Below are 23,874 nucleotides of genomic sequence, written 5' to 3'. Positions count from 1 at the left end.
CAGCTCCCACTCACTGGTATCTTCCTGAAAGGAATCTGTGTACACATCCAGTGCCTGGCTTTTGCAACTGCTGCCCAAAGAACATACCCCTTGATAGCCTAACTCTGGTGGCCAGTGGGGCTTGCATTAGCAGACTCAATAGGATTGTAGCAAACAAATAAATACTTCTCAAGTGGCTATCTCCCCAGGGCTCAATGCACAGGGAGCAGACAGAAACACCCATCTCCCAGTCATTCCCAGTAAGAGACCTATTTACATACTTTAAAAGCTGCTGTCAGAGGATGAGGCTTCTAATTTAGCACAGATGTGCAGACAGATGTCAATCCTCCATGAAAACTGGGAAGCCAGCAGACACCATCTCTGCATTCTCCCAGTAGATGACTACAAATCACAAATAGCTTCCTGGAAGGAGCTTATACACACTTCTGGTACTATGAGTACTATGGCTACCACCCAGGGGATGCACTCCTTGATTGGTTGGTTCTGACAGCCTGCAGGGATTGCATTCACAGGTCCCACAAGACAGTAGCAAAAAAGAAACAGTTCTTAACTGGCTAACCCCCAGGGCTCAGAACAGACAGAGGAGACAGAAACACCCAGATCCCAGTTTTTCCCTAGAACACATCTACTTGCATACTTTAAAAGCTGCTACCTGAGGGTCCAGCTTTCATTCAGCCTGCACACAGGTCGATGACTGATCCTCCACTTGGGGACACAAAGATCTTGGCATACTCTCAGCTATTGGGAGCCATGAAGAAGGCAGGTTGGACAATCACAAAGGTTTGAGAGACAACCAAGAGCTAGGGCCAGGCTGAATGATAAGATTCATCATCTACAGGAGACCATTCCATCAAGACTGGGAGATGTGACTGTTTTATCTAATGCACAGAAGCCAACACAGAGAGTTAAGGAAAATGAAGAAACAGAGAAATATGTTACAAACAAATAAACAAGACAAAACTCAAAACAGACCTTAATAAAAGGGAAATAAGTGATTTACCTGATCAAGAGTACAAAATAATGATCAAAAAGACGCTCACCAAGATCAGGAGAATAATGCATGAATTAAATGAGAATTTCAACAAAGAGATTAAAAATATAGGCAAGTACTAAACAAATCAAAGAGCTGAATAATTAAATAAGTGAACTGAAAAATTCAATAAAGGGATTTAACAGCAGATTAGATCAGTGGAAGAAAGAATCAGCAAACTTGAAGACAGGACAGCGCAATTCACCCAATTAGAGAAGTAAAGAGGAAAAAAAATGAAAAAGAGTGAACGTAGCTTCAGAGAATTATGGGATGCCATCAAATATACCAATATATGTATTATGTGGCCCCAGAAGGCAAAGCAAAAGAGAAAGGGGCTGAAAGCCTATTTGAATAAATAATGGCTGAAAACTTGCCTAACACAGGAAAAGAAACAAACATCCTACAAAATTTCAAACAAGATAAATCTAAACCAACACACATTATAATTAAATTGTCAAAAGTTAAAGACAAGGACAGAATCTTAAAAGTAGCAAAAGAAAAACTTATGTTACATAAAAGGGAATCACCATAAGATTATCAGGAAATTTTTCAGCAGAATCTGAAAATTTTTTGCAGGTGAGAAGGAAGTGGAATGAAAGTCATGAAAGAAAAAACTACCAATCCAATATATTCTCCCCAGCAAAGTTGTCCTTCAGAGTTGTAGGAGAGAGAAAGAGTTTTCCAGGAAAGTAAAAGCTTAAGGAGTTCATCGATACTAGGCCAGCTTTATAATAAATGTTAAGACAACTTCTTCAAGCTGCAAACAAAAGGATGCTTATTAGCAACAACAAATTAAACAACAAATCTCCCTGGTAAAAGTAAATACATAGTTAAATTCAGATTAATGTAATTTGTAATGAAGGTGGGTAAATCACTTGTGAATCTAGTATGAAAGCTCAAAGATAAAACTAGTAAAAATAACAATTTGTTAATGTATACATAATTGGATACATAATTTGTTAATGGATATACAAGGTAAAATGATGTAAATTATGACATCAAAAACAAAATGAATGGGGTAGAGTAAAAATAGAGAGCATTAGTATACATTTGACATAAGTTGCTACCAACTTAAAATAGACTGCTACAAATATAAAATCTTTTATATAAGCCTCATGGTAACCACAAAGTAAAAACCTGTAACAGATACACAAAAGATAAAGAAATCTAAGCATACCACTACAGAAAATCATCAAATGACAAAGAAAGAGATAAAAGGAACAAAGGAATTACAATACAGCCAGAAAACAATTAACAAAATGACAATAATAAATCCACATCTATCAATAATTACTTTAAATGTTAAGTGAACTAAGTTCTCTTATATATCTTAAGGATATATACAGACTGAAAGTAAAGGAATGGAAAAAGATATTCTAGGCAAATGGAAACCAAAAGGGAGCAAGAACAGTTACACTTATATCAGACAAAATGGCCTTCAAAGCAAAAGGCTGCAGGAGGAGACAAAGAAGGTCATTATATAAGGATAAAGGGGTCAATCCAACAAGTGGTTGTAACATTTTTAAATATTTATCTACCCAACACAGAAGCACCTAAAATTATAAAGCAAATAATAATAGATCTGAAGGGAGAAATAGAAAGCAACACAACAATTGTAGAAACTTCAACACCCCACTTTCAACAATGGATAGATCATCTAGAAAGAATATCAATATGGAAACACTGGACTTAAACTACACATTTGACCGTATGGCCTCAAGAGAAATTTACAGAACATTCCACTCAACAGCAGCAGAATACTTAATTACCCATGGAACACTCTCCAGGATACATCATGTTAGGCCACAAAACAAGTCTTAATAAATTCAAGAAAAATAAATCATATCAAGCATCTTTTCTATAATATCAAACTAGAAATCAGTTACAAGAAGAAACCTGAAAAATTCACAAACACATGAAGATTAAACAACATGTTACTAATGCTAACAAATGGGTCCAAGAAGAAATAAAAAAATATCTATGGGCAAATTAATGTGGAAATACACAATATAAAAGGTTAAGGGCTACAGGAAAAGCAGTTCTAAGAGGTAAGTTCATAGCAATAAATACCCACATTAAGAAAAAAAGGAAAAGCTCAAATAAACAACCTAAATTTACTCATCAAGGAACTAAAGAAGAATTTTAAAAAGAACTAGAAAAATAATAACAAACTAAGCCCAAAGTTAGTTTAAAAAAAAAAAAAAGACCACAAATTAGAGCGGAAATAAATGAAACAGAAACTAAAAAGACAATAGAAAAAATAATGAAACTAAGAACTGGTTTTTTGAAAAGATAAACAAAATAGACAACATTTAGCTAGACTAACCAAGAAAATGTGAAAGAACTCAAAATTATAAATGAATGAGGAGACATTACAAATGGTATCACACATATATAAAGAATCATAAGAGACTACTACAATTACATACAACAAATTGGACATCCTAAGAAAGTGACAAATTCCTAGAAACCTAGGAACCTACCAAGACTGAATTATGAAGAAAGAGAAAATCTCAACAGACCAATTACTAGTAAGAAGATTTAATCAGTAATCAAAAACCTTCCCACAGGACCAGATGGCTTCACTGGTAAATTCTACCAAACATTTAAAGAAGAATTATTATCAATCCTTTTCAAACTTCCAAAAACCTGAAGAGAAGGGAACATTTCCAAATTCATTTTATGAAGCCAGCATTATCCTTATAATCAAAACCAAACAAGGACACTACAAAAAGGAAGCCTCCAGGGCAATATCCCTGATGAATATGAATGCAAAAATTCTCAATAAAATATTAGTAAGCAGAATTCAACAACACATTAAAAGGATCATACACCATGGGTTTTATCCCTGGGATGCAAGGATGGTTCAATACAGGTAAATCTGTAAATGTATTACCACACACAAAACAACGGATGAAAGTCATATTGGGGCACCTGGGTGCTCAGTTGAGCATCCAACTCCTGATTTTGGCTCAGGTCATGATCTCAGGGTTGTGAGATCAAGCCCACATCAAGCTCTTACACCAGGCATGAAGCCTACGTAAGATTCTCTCTCTCCCCCTGCCCCTCCCCATCCTGCCCTCCCCCCCAGAAAATCATATTATCATCTCAACAGATGAAGAAAACATTTAACAAAATTCAACATTCTTTCATGATTAAAAACTCTCAACAAAGTGAATATAGTGAGAACATACCTCAACATAAAAAGGCCACATATGACAAGCCCACAGCTAACATCATACTCAACAGTGAAAAGCTGGAAGTTTTTCCTCTAAGATCAGGAACAAGACAAGGATGCTGACTCTCACCACTGTCATTCAACACAGTACTGGAAATCCTAGCCAGAGCCATTAGGCAAGAAAAAGAAATAAGACATCTAAATTGGATAGGAGTTAGTAAAACTCATTATTTGCAGATGACATATTATATAAAGAAAATACTAAGACTCCACCAAAAAACTGGTAGAACCAATTAACAGATTCAGTAAAAATGCATGATACAAAATCAATACACAAATACCAGTTGTGTTTATATACACTAACAACAAACTAGCAGAAAGAATAATTAAGAAAATCCCACTCACAATTGCATCAAAAAAATACTTAGGAATAAATTCAGCAAAGGAGGTAAAAGATTTGTACATGAAAACTATAAGACACTGATGTAAGAAACTGAAGAAGACACAAATAAATGGAAATCACAAATAAATCTGTGCTCACAGATTAGAATATTGTTAAAATGTGCAAACACCCTAATGCAATCTACAAATTCAATGCAATCCCTATCAAAATTCCAATGGCATTTTTCTCAGAACTAGAACCAACAATACTCAAATTTGTATTGAACCACAAAAGACTCCAAATAGCCAAAGTAATCTCGAGAAAGAACAAAGCTAGAGGCCTCACACTTCCTAATTTCAAATTATACTACAAATTACTATATATGGTAATCAAAACAGTACAATACTGGCATTAAAATAGATACACAAATCAATGAAACAAAACAGAAAGCTCAGAAATAAACTCATGCATATATGGTTAATTAATAAACTCTTGCATATATGGTCAATTAATATTTGACAAGCCAAGAATATACTATGGGAAAAGGATAGTCTCTTCAAGAAAAGGTGCTGGGAAAACTGGACAGCCACAGCCAAAAGAATGAAACAACACAGACAAAAATCACCTCAAAATGACCTGAAACTGTAAAACTTCTAGAAGATAACATAGGAGGTAAGCTCCTTGACATCAGTCTTGACAAGGATTTTTTCAATTTCAAAACACAAAAAGTAAAGGTGACAAAAACACAATAAATAAATGGGACAATGTCAAACTAAAAAAGGTTCTGGGCAGCAGGGAGCAGCAGCAGCTCTTCCTTCAATAAAACCACCATTTTGCCAAAAAAAAAAAAAGGTTCTGTACAGCAAGGGAAATCATCAACAAAATGAAGAGAAAACCTACAGAATGGGAAAAAAATATTTTCAAACTACATACCTGATAAGGGGTTAATATCCAAAATATACAAAGAACTCATACTACTGAATAGCAATCAATCAATCAATCGTTAAATAAATCTGATTTAAAAACAATATTTTTCCATAGAAGACCTATAAATGGCTATCAGGTATGTGAGAAGGTGGCTCAGCATCACTAGTCATCACCAAATGCAAATCAAAACTACAATGAGATATCACCTCACACCTGTTAGAATGGCTATCACAAAAAAAGAAATGTAATTTAACAAGTGTTGGTGAGGATGTGGACAAAGGAGAACCCTTGTTCACTGCTGGTGGCAATGTAAACTGATGCAGCATACTATGGAGAATGTATGGAGGTTTCCTCAAAAAAATCAAAAACAGAATTACCCAAATGATCCAGACATCCCTCTTCTCAGTATATACCCTAAGGAAATGGAAACAGGATCAGTGCACTCCCATGTTTACTGCAGTATTATTCACAATAGCCAAAATATGGAAACAACCTAAGTATCCACCCAGAGATGAAAGGATAAAGATGTGGGGTGTGTATGTGTATGTGTGTGTATGTATGCATATACATATATATTTGTATATATGCAATATTATTCAGCCATGAGAAAAAAAGAAATCCTGCCATTTCCAACAATATGAATAAATCTTAAGAGCATTATACTAAGTGAAATAAGACAGAGAAAATACTGTATGGTATCACTTATACGTGGAATCTACAAAAAAAAAAAAAAAAATTCCAACTCATACTAACAGAAGGTAGAAAAGTGGCTGCCAGGGACTGGGTGGTGCAGGAAATAGGGAGAAGTTGATAAAGGAGTATAGACTTCCAGCTATCAGATGTACAAAGTGTGAGAATCTAATGTAAAGCATGGTTACTATAGTTGATAACACTGCACTATATAATTACTAAGAAAGAATATATGAAGTTATGTATACTTTAAATATTTTATGATATTTGTCTATTATATCTCAATAAAGCTGAAAACAACTAAAAAAAAATTACAAATCCATGGAACTTTTTAAATAACTGATTTGTTAATATTTAAAATGTCCTAAATGACTGAGATTTTACATTGCATGTTTTTATTTCTCTCCATGGGTAGCAGGAATCTCTACAAAAACATCAAGAGAAAATAAAGAGGGGCACCTGAGTGGGTCAGTCTGTTAAGCCTCTGACTTTGGCTCAGGTCATGATGTCAGGGTCCTGGGATGGAGCCCCGCTTTGGGCTCCCTGCTTGGCAGGGAGTCTGCTTCTCCCTCTGCCCCTCCTGCTTGTGCTCTCTCTCTCTCTCAAATAAATAAAAAAAAAAAACTTTTTTTTTTTAAAGAGCAAATGAGGATATTTTCTTTAGAAGAAATAAAGGATAAAGAAGCCTTTCAGAGTTCCTAAGATTGAAAGATATGAAGGCTATAAAAGATACTTCCCAGGAAATTAAAGAAAGCTATGACAGTGACATTTGTATCATATCACCAAATGTTAAAAATGGAGAAGAATGAGACTTAAGAAGCATAGTAATATACGAGGTAGAAAAAATTCTCACCAGTGACTTACTATTTAGTTGTAGATAAATCTTATCTCTAACTTCCTCTGAATATCAAAAAAAGAAAGCTACATTTTGGAAATATTTGTGATATTCTGCAAACAAAAAAACATAAATAACTTTCTTATAATTTACGGGAAAGTGCTTAACTATACATGACAATACTAAAATATTGATTATATCTGACACATTTACCCTGAGCGCTTCACAGTAAATCAAATATATTTTTCACAGTTATGGTAAGTACATCCATGTAGAAATAGCAGATATGCCATCCTTCATATATTTTTTTCCCACTCAAGCTATTTTGAAAAGTACAAGGTCTATGGTGAGCCTGATTAGGAAAAAATAAGAAATTTGCCTCCCCTTCTATGAAATGCCCCAATAATCCTAAATATGGTGGCCAAATATTCATACTTTCTCAATGTCTGAATAGGCCAAAGTCTTCCTTGGATGCTAACTAAGGCAACCTTGTATTTAAATTAAAAGCTAAGTAAGCATTACAAAAGGAACACAGGAAGCCACAAATCAAGAGGCAAACTATCAGATAATAAAAGGATTTATGTATTCAAAGAGGACAAGGATCATTTAATTTCAAAGCACAGATTATATTTACAGGAGAATGGATTCACCTATAGTCAGAAAGTACCTCATAAAGGCAAAGAAATCACTTGAAACACCAAACTCAAGAAAGAACAATGCTAAGTACCAGCTGCTAGAAACCAGTAAGGCATTAAATAGATAAAAGAGAAGAGATGATCCATTTAGTCACAAGCTGAGCTCCCCGAAAGCACAGGTAGGCTTTGGAAGGTTAGCTGCAAATACCAATGTTCACAAACCAGCTGTCAAAAATAATTTCATTTGATTTCTACTAGAATCATCACAGAAAGATAAGGCAAAATAAAAAAAAAAAAATCAATTGCAATTTAAGCTGAAGATGTGTCATCATCTAAAATAGCTGCTGTAAAACCCTATTTGAATCTCCCTACCAGCCATATGTCTACTTTGAAGCTTTTCGTTATCATACATTACCATTTCCTCTACTGCAGAGCACCGACATAATAGAATCCAAAACACAATACAAAGAAGGCAGGAAGCAAAGACTAAGAGAACTTTCTAGTTCTACAAAATACTTAATTCCTTGTTCTTTATAATTTCATAAAGATATTACCTCTGAGATCAAGAGCCTCAAAGGTCTAAAATCATGACCAGAATAAAGGGCCCTTATACTAGTGGTGGGGGTGCAGGAGGAAAAGACTGGAAGAGCCAATGATTGAAAAATCTACTGTGCAGACACTAAAAACCTGAGAATTTTGCATTGATCCTCTCATATCCTTGACTGACCCCCACAGCTGCTTCTCCTCAAAATTCTTGAAAAAATCTGCCCAATGACTACTAATCTACAAGACCAATTCTCTGAGAGCCATCTTTGACCAACTATTCCCCAAACTAGTTGAACTATGCCTAACCCCTCTTGCTAATGCCCTATAAATTCTGCCCTCCTTCCTCAAGTTAGAACTCTCCTTCAGAACATTTTCTAATATAATCTTATGCTCACTGTGCTCTGGTTAATTTTCTTTCAAACTATCAGAAGTTCTAGGACGTCAACACAGCAGGAATTGGCTTCGGTTTTTATTTTCTCAATGGGTTTCAGGGTAACTGTGGGCACTACTTCTGTGTCTATATATAATCACCAGGGAAATAGGCAACAGAAAAGTAATGCTTCTATTGGTCATTTAAAAAAAATAATAAAGACAAACATTTATTAAGCACCTAACTATACTGCTATGCACTTTTATGTAACTGATTCTATTTAATCTTCATTACAACCCTTGGGATAAATATTCTTATGTTCATTCCATAGATGAGAAATCAGAAACTTAGTTTAAGACACTTACTGAGTTAGCAAGTGGGAAATACAGGATTTAAACCCAATTATCCCAGGGCAATCCTTTCCACTTCACCAAAGCCACCAGCTACATTGCCTTAACTCCAATTATTGTCTATAAGAAACACTGCATTCTTTCTGACTCCTTTGTTTTCTGTTAAGTGTACTTGCTTTTTTCAATCTTTAAGTAAGCCTCTATGCTTTAAATTTTTCTTCACATAATTCATCTACTCTTTTCACTTCTTCCTAAACACTTACCAAAGACGATTAAGTATCCGTATCCTATAGCTGTCTCCCTTCAGTAATGCTAAATATAAATTTAGAGTTAAAACAATTGTACTCAATCAAAATTTCTTTAGTAGATATGTATTTTATGGATAATTCTCAGATTTTTCTCTATTTTTTCACATCACAGCTCAATAATTAGACTCCATTAGCATTATTATAATTCATATTTTAACCAATTAGAGATGATACTGCACATAAAATATTTTTAAAACCCAGGTATTATACATGCAGATTAATTGACTTTTTTTTAGGGGAGGAGGTCATTTTCAGGGGAAAAAAAAGGCGAACAAAATTGTACATAACAACAGACACTTGCATTACCTAGAGCTAAAACATAAATAAATAGTAACTCTCATCTCAATAGACACACACTCAAAAGCATTTGACAAAATCCAATATCCATTCCTGATTTGAAAAATCTCTGCAAACTAGAAATAGAAATGAATTTAATCAATCTAATAAAGGGTATCTATGAAAAATCTACAATTAACATCATACTTAATTATGAAAGAATGGATGCCTTCCCGCTAAAATTAGAAGCAAGACTAGAATGTCCTCTCTCACCATTTCCATTCAACATTATACTAGAGGGTCTAGCCAAAGAAGTCAGGCAAGAAAAAGAAATAAAAGGAACATAAATTGGAATGAAAGGAGTAAAACTCTCTTCATTCACAGAAGACATGACTGTGTAGAAAATCCAGTGGAACCTACCAAAAAAAAAAAAAAAAACCCACAAAAAACACCCCCCCAAAAAAAACAACCAGAACTAAAAAGTGAATTTAGCAAGATTACAGGATATAAAAATCAACTGCATTTTTATATATTAGCAATGAACAAGTGAAAAGTGGAATTAAAAAAAATAATGCTATTTATAAGAGCATAAAAAATATAACACACTTCGGGATAAATGTGGCAAAATCTGGGAAAGATCTGCATAAAAAAAAATAACACTGCTAAAAGAGACTGAAATTCTAGAGGCAACTGGGTGGCTCAGTTGGTTGAATGTCCAACTCTTGGTTTCAGCTCAGGTCATAAACTCAGGGTCATGAGATCAAGCCCACAACAGGCTCCACTCTCAGCGTGGAGTCTGCCTAAGATAGTTTCCCTCGGGACGCCTGGGTGGCTCAGTCAGTTAAGCATCTGCCTTCGGCTCAGGTCATGATCCCAGGGTCCTGGGATAGGGTCCCCCAATGGGCTCCTTGCCGGGTGGGGAGCCTGCTTCTCACTCTGCCTGCCACTCCCCATGCTTATGTGCACTCTCTCTCTCTCTAATAAATAAATAAAATCTTTAACAAAACAAAAAACAAAGATTCTTTCCCTCTCGCTCCCCCTCTGCCTGTCCTCCCACGCATGAAAGCACTCTCTCTCTCTCAAATAAACAAATAAATAAAATCTTAAAAAAAAGAAACTGAAAATCTAAATAAAAGGTGATACTTCAGGGGCGCCTGGGTGGCTCAGTTGGTTAAGCGTCTGCCTTCGGCTCAGGTCATGATCTCAGGGTCCTGGGATCGAGCCCTGAGTCAGGCTCCCTGCTCAGCGGGAAGCCTGCTTCTCCCTCTCCCACTCCCCCAGCTGTGCTCTCTCTCTCTGACAAATAAATTAAAAAACAAAACAAACAAAAAAACCAAAAATGCAACATGGTACTAATCATAAAACCTAAAACTATGGGGCACCTTGGTGACTCAGTGGGTTGAGCATCTGACTCTTGATTTTGGCTCAGGTCATGATCTCAGGATCCAGGGGACTGAGCCCCTTGTCAGGCTCCCTGCTCAGCAGGGAGTCTGCTTGTCTCTCTCTGCCCCTCCCCATGCTCGTGCTCTCTCTAAAATAAATAAATAAATCTTAAAAAAAAAAAAAAACTTTCCAAAACAAAAAACAAAACAAAACTAAAACCATAAAACTTCCAGAAGCTATCCTAGGAGAAAGCCTTTATCACCTTGCATTAAGCAAAAATATCTTAGATACAAAAACATGATGGATATAAGAATAAATTGATAGCCTGAACTTTCATCAAAATTAAAAATTATTATTCCTCAAAAGATACTGTTAAAAGAATGAAAAGAGAAGCCACAATCCAGGAAAAAAACTCGGCAAAGTATGGAATCAAAAATATAGAAGGAGGATTCAAAACTCAAAAAAAAAAAAAAAAAAGGCATCCAAAACTCAATAATCAGAAAACAACCCAATTAAAAAAAAAGTAAAAGATTTGAGCATTTTACCAAAGAAAATATACAAATGGTAAATAAACACAAGAAATGATACTCAATATCATTAGTCATTAGAGAAATGGAAATTAAAACACAAGGAGATAATACCATACACCTATTAGAATGGCTAAAATTAAAAGGAATAACCCATACCAAATATTAGTAAGATATAGAGGAACTGCCAGCAAGAACAAAAAATGGTATAGCCACTTTGGAAAACTATCTGGCAATTTCCTAAAAATTTACACACACTAATGTACGATCCAGTTATTCCACATTTAGGTATTTACCTAAGAGAAATCAAAATATATATCCATGCAAAAACTTGTATATTAATGTTCATGGCAGCTTTACTTGTAGGAACCAATAACTAGAAAGAACCAAAACTGTCCATCAACAGGTGACTGGATTAACAAACTTAGGTATTATCCATATGTGTCAGTTATGGACACATATGCAGAGACCCCATCTCTGAAGGAATCTTTCAATATATGTTTTGTGATAAACAACAAAATTCCTTTAACTATTCTAATTTAACATGAGCACTATGCTAAGCTTTTTCAGTAGAGGGCACTCAAGGGACACTGAAGTAGAAAGAGGCTCTCCACCAGTTTACAGTAGGGACTTGGTAGGAAGTGGTGTTGGACATGTGGGTGAGGACTTCTAGTGGAGTGCTGTCCCAGTCACTTAGACAGAACACAATCCTCCTGTGCAACCTTAAAGCCTCAGCCTGGTAACAAGCTGTCAACTCCCTCTGCACATGGAAACCTGAGCCCCTAGACACTCTCAAGGACTCTTGCTGGTGCCAGCACCCCCACTCCCTCTGTGAGCCCCCATTCAGACTGAACACAGTTGTCTGTGGCCCAGATGGGCACACATCCCTCATGCAGAGTTCCTAAATCCCTTGGAATTTCTTGATAGTAACATCTTTCATTTTAATGAGGCTCCTCTTGGTGGGTTCCCGGATAGCTTCAACACAGGGGCTGGTCACCAGAAAGACCAAACCCAGATCATAAGATTGGAACTTTCAGCCCCATGCCCTATCCTGCAGGGACAAGAGAGGGGTTGGACATTGACTTAATAACCAATCATGCTTATGTGATACAGCCTCCGTTAAAAATCCCTAAACTATGGGTCCTGGAGGCCATCCAAGTTGATAAGCACATCCATGTGCCAGGAGAGTGGCGCACTCCACTCTGTGTGCTCAGGATCCTTCTGGACCTCATCCTATGTACCTCTTCATCTTGCTGTTCATCATTATCTTTAATTATATCCTTTGTAATAAGATGATAAACGTTAAGTGTTTCTGAGTTCTGTGAGCCATAATAGCTAATTATCAAACCTGAGGAGGAAGTCATGGGATCCCCTACTGCTGGGTAACCTGGGTACCCACTACTCCCAACTGACATGTGAAGTGGAGGGTAGTCTTGTAGGACTGGGCCTTAACCTCTGGGGTCTATGCTAACTATTCGGTTGGTATCCTCTGAGAATTAAAGAATTGCTTGGTATGGAAAACCCACACATCTGGTGTCAGAAGTGTTGTGAGTACAGGAAATGAGCTTTCTTTTACAGGGCCAGATACTATAAAGCACTAGAGACACAAAGATAAAAGGTCCCCATAATTAAGGGATTTCTGTTCTATCATATTTATACATAGGCAAGAAATCAAAAATAAATAGTTGTGTTAGATGGCATTATTAATGGCATTATTTCAAACTGATTCCAATAACAACCAGAACCAAATATAATGATCAGTTTCCAAATGATAGTAGCAAAATACTTCCTTTCTTCATAAGAAAATTTTAAATCCAATTCCTCCACTGTCAAAAACTGAAAAGGACCATTCCTAAAAGATACCATTTATGAGAGAATAGATGGAAATTATGTACAAAGAATCTTGCAGATCTGTGATAGATTTAACATTTTGCCCATATCTGTACCAGGCTCAATAACCAAAATCACCCCGCCCTTCTGAACACCAATTCTTGTTTTTAGTCATTGCCTTCTAGCCCTATCGTTCAACTTATTGCTAATAAAAATGAAGAACCCTAGGTATGTGAAAGAAGAGATATCAAAAACAGGCAATTTGAAAGAAAGAAAAGAAAGAAAAGAAAGAAAGAAAAGAAAGAAAGAAAGGAAAGAAAGAAAAGAAAGAAAAGAAAGAAAGAAAAGAAAGAAAGAAAGAAAGAAAGAAAGAAAGAAAGAAAGAAAGAAAGAAAGAAAGAAAGAAAGAAAGAAAAAGAGGGAGGAGAAAAAAATGCATTATCAAAAGAATTGTGTAAGACCGATGAATCACAGACCTGTACCTCTGAAACAAATAATACACTATATGTTAAAAAAGGAGGGGGGGGCGCCTGGGTGGCTCAGTCGGTTAAGCATCTGCCTTTGGCTCAGGTCATGATCCCAGGATCCTGGGATTGAGCCCCGCATTGGGCTCCCTGCTCCACGGAAAGCCTGCTTCTCCCTCTCCCACACCCCCTGCTTGTGTTCCCTCTCTCGCTGTGTCTCTCTCTGTCAAATAAATAAATAAAATCTTTAAAAAATTAAAATTAAAAATTAAAAAATAAATAAATTAAAAATTAAAAAAAGAAAAGATAGCAGGAAGGGAATAATGAAGGGGGGGAAATCGGAAGGGAGATGAACCATGAGAGACTATGGACTCTGAGAAACAAACTGAGGGTTCTAGAGGGGAGGGGGTTCGGGGGATGGGTTAGCCTGGTGATGAGTATTAAAGAGGGCACGTATTGAATGGAGCACTGGGTGTTATACACAAACAATGAATCATGGAACACTATATCAAAAACTAATGATGTAATGTATGGTGATTAACATAATAAAATAAAATTTAAAAAAAATTTTTTGAAAAATGCTGACTCTCACTCATAATTAAAGAAATACAAGCTAAAATAAGAGATCTTTTTAATTAACTGAGAAATATTAAAAGTTCAATAATACCCAGTGTAGAGAAAATGTGAGGAAAAGTTTATAAATTGGTGCAAACTTTCTGAAGGAAATTTGTTCCTGTAAATCAAAAATCCAAAAAATAGTTCAATCTTTTGAGCCAACAATTCTATCTCAAGGAGTTTATAATACTAAGGAATGTACACAAAGGCTTTTATTAATACATATGCTATATAATACATCCGCTTTGGATATCTGTATCTTTAAAAAGCTTCTCAGGGAATTTTTTTTTTAAGATTCTATTTATTTATTTGACAGAGAGAGAGAAAGCACAAGCCAGGGAAGCAGGCAGAGGTAGAGGGAGAAGCAGGCTTCCCGCTGAGCAGGGAGCCGGATGTGGGGCTCCATCCCAGAACCCTGGGATCATGACCTGAGCCTAAGGCATATGCTTAAGCGCTTAACCGAATGAGCCACCCAGGTGCCCCTCCTCAGGGAATTCTTATGATCATCTGGTTTGGGGAACCATGCTCTAGAAAATGAAATCTATGTACTAAAAGAACTAACATCTAATCAGCAACTTTTGTAAGCCCAGCACTATACTGACAAAATCATTATCATATTTAACCAAAACACATTAGGAGTCAAAGGCCTGTTTTGGAAGCTCTACATTCCTAAAATGCTGACAGTAAAAGCCTTAAAAGGATTTTTCACGCAGTTATATTCATTACCTCACTTAACAAGATTAATGTTCTGTGTTACCTGTAAGGGCAATTTCTAGTTACTATATCAAAATTTCCCATTATATTATATTACAAAATGGAAGCTAGTCTCAAAATTAGATAAAAATGACATTTTAAAACCGAGTAATAAAAATTAGTGGCGTATCCATGATATAACAGAATAATCAAAATAAATTTCATAATACAAATGTCTTACCAAAAATACTGAGAATCTCACCTTAAAAATTACAATTACCTGGATCATTAGACTCTATAAGAGAAAATGTCTATATCAGGTATATCTGCAAGAAGGAAATGTTCTATACCTACACTGCCCAATATAATAACCACCAGCCATATGTGGCTACAGAGCACTTAAAATAGGGCTAGTGAGACTGAAGGGGAGGCACACTAACATATTTAAGCTTACTCATCCAATTTTAACATGCATTAAAATGAGAGGAATGTATCTTTGGGGGAAAAAAAAGTGTAAGTGAAATAAAAGCCTAGAAGAAAATCTAGACTAAGTTCTTTTCATATTTACATTAGTAAAAGGGCAATTTAATCCACCTCTTTCATTCCATGAAGATACAAGCAAAAACAACTCTGAATTTCTTCATGTCCAGCAAGGACTAAGTAATTTTTCATCGATATCAGCACAAAAAAGGTTTGAAATCACTAACTGCAAGAGAAAAGCATTGATGACTCATTCCTAATCCCTTAAATCAATCATTATTAACTTCACATAACTAAGTAATACAGATTTATTTAGCAGGACAATTAAACCCTTTGGAATTTTATTTAAAGTAACTTCACTAAGAAAATAAATACAAGGGCGCCTGGGTGGCTCAGTTGGTTAAGCGACTGCCTTCGGCTCAGGTCATGATCCTGGAGTCCCTGGATGGAGTCCCGCATCGGGCTCCCTGCTCGGCGGGGAGCCTGCTTCTCCCTCTGACCCTCCCCTCTCTCATGTGCTCTCTCTCTCTCTCTCTCTCATTCTGTCTCAAATAAATAAATAAAATCTTTTAAAAAAAAAAGAAAATAAATACAAGACTTTCTATTAGTACACTGGACATAGACTCAAATTTCAGCTACCAGAACTTAAGAGAAGCTTGCCCTGTCTTTTATGAAAAAAAGGGTCCAGCTATAGATAAGAATAATGCAGAAAATAATTCAAAGCATATTATTAACAAGGGCCAAAGGCACAAATTCTGATCCTTCACCCCAAAAGGTTAAGAGAAACTCGAAGAAAAATGATACAGGAGCAGCTATGGCTGAAAACCCATGGCAACGACACCCCTAAAAATGTCTGAAGTCAGCGCTCCAGAATTTACTACCTACAGATTAATTCACTTTTTTTCAAGAAAAAATTTTATGCAGAGCATACAAATTGCCAGGAACTATACTGAGCACTGGGGATAGCCCTGAACAACGTGAACTTAATCACTGTTCTTAAGGAGAGAGTCTATGATAGGTCCAATGTAGTCTAATTCAACAGTAGGTTGAAGGTAGTACTTCTGGGTTCCTCCATCTAACATCTGTTCTTGGCTGACAACATTTAGCCTCAGATTGGCCTGCTTTGTCAATACCTAGCCTACTTATAACCTAATTTTATTCTTTTTCTCTTTCAGATTCTAGAATAAACATCTACTTCAGAGATTCTGCTTTGACTTTTTTTTTCTAATGGTTTTTACAAATACTTTGTTTATTTTAATGAAGCTGGTACAATGTCCATTTAAAACCCATATCCCAGGCCAAAAAGTACAAACAAAATTAAAAAGAGCAGTGTTCTGTTATATACACAACTGCATGAATAACTTTATTAACTGCTAATAAAATTAGAACTTCTCTGGATCTTCTGACAAGACTTCTTTTATCTTAATATGCTTTCTCCTCAGTGAAGCCATCTTTGGAGTCAGTCATTACTCTCACCATCTCTGTCATCTTGACTCCAGCCTGATACTTCTCTTCTTCTGGTCCAGACCCGCAAATTTTAAAAGTAGCTTCAGGTTAAGGAAAGGTCATTTTTCCAAGTTCAGTTCTCTGAAAAACCTCCATTTCCCACTGAAAATCATAGTCCAGGACTGAAGCAATAATATGCTAGAACTTTAGGGCCAACTAGAAAGTCATTATGAATACTCACATTGCCTGTGAAAGCAATGCTGAAAAAGGTGGCCTCTCTGTGCACACATGTAATTTTTTAAAGGGAGAGGGCAATATGAAGGGGGCTGAGGTTTGATCACTAAAACTCAGCATAATGAAAACAAGTGATAATGAGTAACAGGCACTAGAATTCAAATTACCAGATGTTTTAAAGAGATGGAGTGCAGGTTTTCAATTCCATTTTGAACATCACATTACAAAAGAACTATTTTTAAAAATAAAAAAGGATTAAGAGTAAAGAAAATAAAAAGAGTATCTAAATCGTTGAATGACCCCCTGTTTATTCATGATAAACTTCAATCACATCTTCTTCCATTCCCAGTTCTTTTGCAATGTGATTATCAGCAATTCTCTGACCTTCAGAAAGAAACCTGAGTGAATTCATTGGAACTCCCTGTCTTTGACAGCACAATTCTTTGAGTTTCTTAAGATATGTTGTCATTTTCACTTTGAAGCAAATCTCAATGCTATCCTGTCCAATGACTTTGAGTTTAATATATTCTCCTGCCTTCTTACCCCCAAGTCCTCAGTTGACAGTTTTGCCTCCTGGTCAGACATGATGAAGGTGGCTTCACCCAGGGTCTCTGCACAGTAGTGGCTTTGGGTAGGCAGAACCTCACACTCTGGGATTTACAAATCCATCTCTCTTTCCCACAGCACAACACCGCAGATGGAGGGACTTCTGCCAGGGATTGCGTCACTCTGCTTTGACTTTTTAACTTTTGGAGATCTCATGGTATTCAAGCTTTTCTAAAATTTTAACTATATTTATAATTTTTATTACAAACATTATCACTTTACCAATCAAAATTTCTCTTGTATTTTCAATTTAATTATCACAATTGATATTTTCCTTTAACAGATTACAATGATGAACACTAGCAAGTCTTAAAACTAATGAGTTCTTAATTCTTCATTTTTTAAATGTTGAAATGTATCCCTTTATTATGCAAATATACTTTCCCAGCATCATCTTTATGAAAATGAATAACTTAAAGTTACTTATATGTCATTCAAATCTGAACCTTGACACTCCTCCCCTCAAAAAAAAAGAGAGAGAGAGAGAGAAAGGAAGAAAGAAAAGAGAAAATCCTCCATTCATCAAATATCCGTTGACCACCTACTTCGTGTCACGTACTATTTTAGTTGCTCAGGATATCTCCTGAAGGGTTGGCTGGACGGGTTGGCTTAGTGTCCTTACCCCTAGCCCCATTCCATTTAGCAGAATCCTGCTCTGGTATATGTATCCCCCTCCTTTGCAGGCCACAGGACTGGCCCAAGTATGAGCAGTAGCTGCTCTATGAACATGAAAAGGAGGCAGCAGTTTTCCTGGTTTTAGCCAGGCACTTAAGTCTTTAACAAAGCCTAGTCACAGCTCAGGCCACATGCAGTTAACCATTTAATAAATGTTTTGATGAAAAAAGAAAAAGAACTCATGGAATTTCATTCTGGTAAGAAAATAGTCAATAAACAAATACAAACACATGCACACACACACACACAATCGTGTCATACATAAGACGAAATGATAAAAAATAGATATTTATTTTAGACTGAGTGATCAGGAAGAGTTTGTATGAGGCTGTCAACTAATCTCTTTGATAAAGTGTCATGTATAATACTATCACTACAAATTCCAGTTTTTAACTTAACAATATGTATGAAAAATACCAACCTACTGATTGATAGACTAGGTGTTTTGTAAAGCATCCTTTAGAATCTAGAACTAAATCAATTAAAAATTCTACTTTTGGGGCATATGGCTGGCTCATTTGGTAGAGCATGTGACTCTTGATCTCCAGGTTGTGGAGTTCAAGCCCCACGTTGGGTGTGTAGCCTACTTAATTTAAAAAAATAAATAAATAGTAATAACTCCACTTTCATTTACAATTAGTCAAACTGTCAACTTACTGGTGTGTAAAAGAACCCAATTTGTTTTTAAGCCATCCCCTTCCCCATGTAGCACTTTTTTTAAACCCCCAAAATGCAAAGTACACATAATAAATTAAACTATCATGAAAGTACAACTCTCCTAGGATTTTTAAGAATGTTTCCATATTACAAGGCACTACTAACTGGTGGCACAGTAAATAATATTTTTAAAATGAGATTTATCTTCTATTCTGTAATGGCCTGTATCAAATTTCCTCAAGCCACTAACTCAGAACCTAAACCATAGTGACATTATTGTTCTAAAAATCTAAGTATCTAAGATAACTATCTGGAGTGGAAGACAGAATGTCTCTTTTCAGAATGGTAACCATATATACAAAGGTTTCTATGACTGTGAATGCACTTCTAACCTCCACCGTCCAAAAAAAAAGACAAGGTAAAATCAGAGCTCTCAAGTATTTACCCATCATGGAGTCCCCTTAGAGGGTTCTCAACAATTTACAGACCTGGTTCTCTAACTAAAAAGATTATAGGAGCTACAACCTAGATTTAGCTACACTTGTCTCTGACTTTTCTGCTACCTTCATCAGTTACCTCTGATGCCTGATAACATCTAAAACAAGGTGCTTTTTTTTAAAAATCTAGAACTTCTTAAAAAAAAAAAAAAGGAGGGGCGCCTGGGTGGCTCAGTCGTTAAGCGTCTGCCTTCAGCTCGGGTCATGATCTCAGGGTCCTGGGATCGAGCCCCGCATCGGGCTCCCTGCTCCGCAGGAGGCCTGCTTCTCCCTCTCCCACTCCCCCTGCTTGTGTTCCCTCTCTCGCTGTGTCTCTCTCTGTCAAATAAATAAATAAAATCTTTAAAAAAAAAAAAAAAAGGACACCTCTCCCTACTGTTTGGCACTACTGACTCTATAGTTCAGATTCCTCTACCTTATCCCCAGTAAGCCAAACTTACCCAGACCAGAGGCTGTGAAAAAGGTTCTCTCATCAACTCTTGCTCCATGATTACGCTTACATCATAGTGAAACCTAGCCAACCTGTGGCCTCATCCTATGCCAAAATTTAGATGTATACTAAGAGTTTCTTCTTAGTTTTTGCAATATTACAGTTCTTTAAAAATTTTTCAGCAAAGCCCATAAGCATTTGATTAGTTTCAGGTCAGAAAGGCATGTCCAGAATAGGTCATCTTATAGGCAGTCTTCTCCACTTAGGGGCTCTCAAGGTGGCCCCAAGGTATTCCCAGTCTCCAAGGTCCACATTTAAGGCCAGAGACCTAACTCCTAACTCAGTTAACAGTAGTAGTTAACATTTACTGAACCATTACTTTATGCCAGGCACTGTGCTAAAGACTTCGCATTTATTATTTATTTCCATTTTACAGATGTAGAAATTTAGTATCTAAAATTAACTACTCAAGCACAGCTAGTATCCAAGTTAAGAATCAGACCACATCTGCCTTACTCCATAGCTTATGCTCTTTAGAGAAATTCTAAACACGCTGATTGACCTGAATGTCCAGAAAAAATATCAAGAGTAACAAAAAAACATATACTTACGTAGAAAAAAGCTTTATATTTAGGATTAATTTTTATTTGGAATAAATCTAATCATAAAAATTCAATCATACTACCATACATATAATAATACTTATCAAGAAACAAAGAAAAACATAGGCTAACCCCTCATAACTAGAACTTGAATTATCAGAATACTTTTTTGAAAATGGGGATAATTTTACTAAGTTTCTGTGAAATAGTCACTTTTTTTTAATTAATACTCTTGAAAACCCTTCTAAAAATTGATATAATCTCCCATCTTAAAACTGTAAAGAACTTAAAAAAAAAGAAAACCTATAAAGAACTTAAAGTAGGTGGTCCTGGCTAGTTCAGTCAGTAAAGCATGTGACTCTTAATCTCAGGGTTGTGAGTTCAAGCTCCACATCAGATGTAGAGATTATTTAAAATAAAAAATAATTTTTTTAAAAAAAGAACTTAAAAGTGGTTCCTAGTAAAAACAAGCATTACCCAGTAGTAGTAGTGTAGTAGTAGGAGTGGAAAGAGGAGGAGAAGGGGTAAGAGCATTAGAACACTGTACTAATAACAGTAATCATAGTACTGATACAAGTAGTTACAGGAACAGTAGTGGTAGTATAGTAGTATTTATTAGTTATATTACTAGTAAATATAATATACCAAGGAAAATATAATTTTGCTTTATTGATCCCAAACCATGCAAAATCTGACAGTCCTTATTAAAAGCAGTAATTCTCCTTGTACACATATGTAACTAAATGCTATGGGAGACTGTAACTTAACCAATTAAGTCTAGAGTTAAAGAAAACTTAGAGACCAGGTACTGGAAGTTTAGCTTTAAAAGTATCTCTGCTATCAACTCAACTGTCATCTCTATCAAGCACCATTCTCAAACTCTCTAATTCTCCACTCTGAGAATATCATCACTCCCTCCCTACTCTTGCAAAGCACATTTTGTAAGAGCACAATTCCCTATTTGTCACAATTTTAGAGATTTCTGTCTTTGCTCTGGACTTTTGCCTCTTAAGATTTAATTCATGTCGTATGTTGTAGCTGTCTCAGGCATTCAACACAGTACCTGAATCATAATAAAAGTTCAAATAGAACAACTGTTCTACTTAAAAAAACATTTAATCATCTAATGTATAATTCACAGTGAAAATTTACTAAAGGCATCTTAGAAGTTACTGAATTTTGTGTATAAAGAATTAAGGTATAAAGATATTCAAGAGAGCTCAGTCCCAAATAATGTATTCTGGACCACAGCCCCATCTGATTTGAGTAAGGTCTTAAGATTACCAGTATTATCAGGCAGAAATTTTCAGTATTAGATCTTCTTTTAAAGCCACCCATTTACTAAAGAGTCTGAGTATTCCCTCCTATGTAAGCCCTTTCATTACCTTCTAGGCACAATTTATTATTCCTCCCTATGTGCTACTACTGAGTTTTACAGATACACCAACTATACTTACCACACGAAGCAGACCAGGCCTAAATTTCACACAACTCAACACATTTCATACACTACAGACTGATACCCTTAAACTACCTTTAGGACACCAAATTCAGTCTCCTAGACATCATCTTATTAATGATTATGAGGTAACGCATGAAGCTCTGAGAGCTCACAATGCTAAGGAGTGGAAGAAGTGTGAAGCCAGGCCTCCCTGAAATTGAAATAAACATTTGTTATTGTCCTGGCCTATGATGGAAAAAAACAATTAACTCTTCCTACCTCATTTCCCAGTCCTTCTACAGACAAAGCCTTGGCCACATATACACAAAAGTTGGGATGGGTAAGGATGAAGGGGTGACTGAAGCTATCATTTTAAAATCCTGCAGGACAGGTGTCCTCTTGTCCAGCCTAACTCTTCCCCAGGCCTATCTCCAACAGTCCTTGATTTCTCCCTTCGGACAGTGCAGAGCGATAGGTATTGCTGGGTTGCAAAAAGATATCCCAGGTAATCAAATATGTAAGTGGGAGACATCCTTTATGTACCCAGCTCATATTGTCACAGCAGGGTGAGAAGGATCCTCTTCCCCTCAGCTTCATATACCTACCATCCCAGTAACAGAGCTCAAATCCCAGAGGCTGCACCCCTCTCTACAAGAAGGTTGGGCCCAAGATCTATTTGCTCAGCTCAAGCACAGCTAGCAATCCCACTCAGATACATTTGATGTTGTGAACCAGATAGGATTCCTGGTCCCAAGGGAGATAACATGCCCAGGAACTAGAATTAGATGTTTTTGTTTTTGTTTTATGTAGGCTTCACACTGAGCTTAAACTCAAGACCCTGAGATCAAGACCTGAGCTGAGATCAAGAGTTGGATACTTAACCAACTGAGCCACCCAGGTGCACCTAGAATTAGATGTTTTATAATGACACATTTTGGCTTCATGGAATAACTCCCCATAGAAATACCCAAACACCTCCCACCTCTCTGCCATGTGAATATTTATTTTCAAACACATTTTGGGGAACATATTATTATATAGGAAATTAGGGGACTTCCTACACTGCAACTATTGACTTACATTTCCAGCTCACCTATTAAATTATCAGCTTTCTAAAGGCAGGGTCTTAATCATTTTGTGCCCAAAATCATAGTAGTTGTTCATTAAATTTGTTGGAGAAAGGGCAAGACTAGGAAAAAGAAAGGAGTAAGGACAGAAAGAAATATGATGAGCATCCTTGTATACATCACTTTAAATCCCACACCAATACAGATATTCCTAAGTGATACATATTTTTTTAAATCCTATCTTTCCTGAAAAAATTGCAAAGAATAAGAACAAATTCCAATTATGGAATTTTACTGCTTTTAAATGAAATGAACCCAACAATTCTGCATGATCTTTTCCTTCCCTTGGGTTCACCTATGTCTCAGTAGAAACATGATTTTTTTTTTTTAATCATGGTAAAATATCTTGAAGATGACAAGAGTAAAAAAAGCTAAATACTTTATAAAATGTCAACTTAGAAAGCCAGAAGAGAATATGCAGTATAGAAGGTCCTAAACAAACCTTTGCTAGCTTTTATGGGTGAGGAAGTGGGTTCAGGATCATCAGACTCACTACATGTTTCTAGAAGTTTCTATTACTACTGACTTTCCACTCAAAAGGCTAGACCCAATTCAGGCCTAAACACAAGTGATAGGGTAGAGGAAAAGTCAGAAGAATGCTGAGAAATCTAATAAGGAATCCTGACAAAGACATCAAATT

The 23,874-nt window shown here is 36.1% G+C and overlaps 1 protein-coding gene and 1 pseudogene across 7 annotated transcripts in view; both read right to left on the bottom strand.

Annotated features, from left to right (window-relative positions):
* The window catches only part of FUT8 (fucosyltransferase 8), a 324,832-nt gene that overhangs the window by 233,151 nt on the left and 67,807 nt on the right, over window positions 1–23,874 (bottom strand). The window lies entirely within an intron of this gene.
* Window positions 17,483–17,784, bottom strand: LOC144382790 (small ubiquitin-related modifier 1 pseudogene; annotated as a pseudogene).

This window comes from Halichoerus grypus, chromosome 8 (genome assembly GCF_964656455.1).
Source record: "Halichoerus grypus chromosome 8, mHalGry1.hap1.1, whole genome shotgun sequence".
NCBI classification, from domain to species: domain Eukaryota; kingdom Metazoa; phylum Chordata; class Mammalia; order Carnivora; family Phocidae; genus Halichoerus; species Halichoerus grypus.
This window is presented reverse-complemented; position numbering and strand designations above follow the sequence as displayed.